The 999-nt window shown below is 41.2% G+C and overlaps 1 pseudogene; it reads right to left on the minus strand.

Moving 5' to 3' along the window:
- Positions 1-372: 372 nt before the first annotated feature.
- LOC111743494 lies at positions 373-491 on the minus strand (annotated as a pseudogene).
- Between the last annotated feature and the right edge of the window lie 508 nt (positions 492-999).

A 999-nucleotide genomic window follows, 5' to 3' on the forward strand; every position in this document is an offset into this window, starting at 1 on the left:
AATTTTAAAGTGCATAGTTTTTAATGTGTTAAACAATTTTTTTTTTTTCAGCGCGGCTCCTTTGAGAATATGTAAGTCCAAAAAAGAATGGTTATGCTTTCTGTATTTTTATAGAGGACTGTGGGGGCGTCACAAGGGCAGAGATGGTATTGGTGTTGCTTGCCTTCTGTCTATTTCATGATAGATGCTTAATAAATATTGGTTGAATTAATTAATTTTGACCACAGGAAATGGAGAGATGACAAAGAGTGTCATCTTTTTTTTCTTTCTTTTTTTTTTTTTTTTTTTTTTTTTAGGTGAAGCAATCCTTGGTTGACCTCACAGATTGCAAGGACCTTGTCAGCTTAGAATCCCTTAGTTTTTAATTTTTTACGCCTACAGCACCTGGTCTTCCTAGGTGGTCTCCCATCCAAGTACTAACCAGGCCCGACCCTGCTTAGCTTCTGAGAGCAGATGGAATTGGGCGTGCTGAGGGTAGCATGGCCGTGTCATGTTTCTTTAGCAGAGGAACAGATTTGTCATGAAGATCGAGTAAAAGAGAAGATGAGATTTAGCATAATTTACATCGGAATTTCCACAGCCACAGAAGGCAAGGCTTGAGGGGAGTTGGGAAAGCGAGAGGCGGTCATATGAATAAGTTTGTATTGGCCTGGGCCGAACGTATTTCTTCATATGACATCAAAGGCCAACCAAAAATTCCACAGCCAAAAAAACGAAACTGGAACAGGGCATCAGGGCATCAGCAGGGAAAAGAGAGAGGGAGGAGAACAGCCACAGGGGTAGACACAGAGCGGTTCTGAGAAATTCCCACTTCGTTTCTGTTGTTTCTGCCCTGTTATTATTCATCGTTTCTCATCTCTCCCTCACGATGATCTAAAATGGGATTGTGGAAGAAAAAAATGGCTGGTTAAATGTTAGGAACTCTTGGGCATCCTCAGGAGGGTACGTATTTCCCTCCTTTGATCCCGCTGATCTTTTAGACCCATTTCTGACTATTAA

This window comes from Pteropus vampyrus, unplaced genomic scaffold (genome assembly GCF_000151845.1).
Source record: "Pteropus vampyrus isolate Shadow unplaced genomic scaffold, Pvam_2.0 Scaffold114, whole genome shotgun sequence".
Taxonomy (NCBI): Eukaryota; Metazoa; Chordata; class Mammalia; order Chiroptera; family Pteropodidae; genus Pteropus; species Pteropus vampyrus.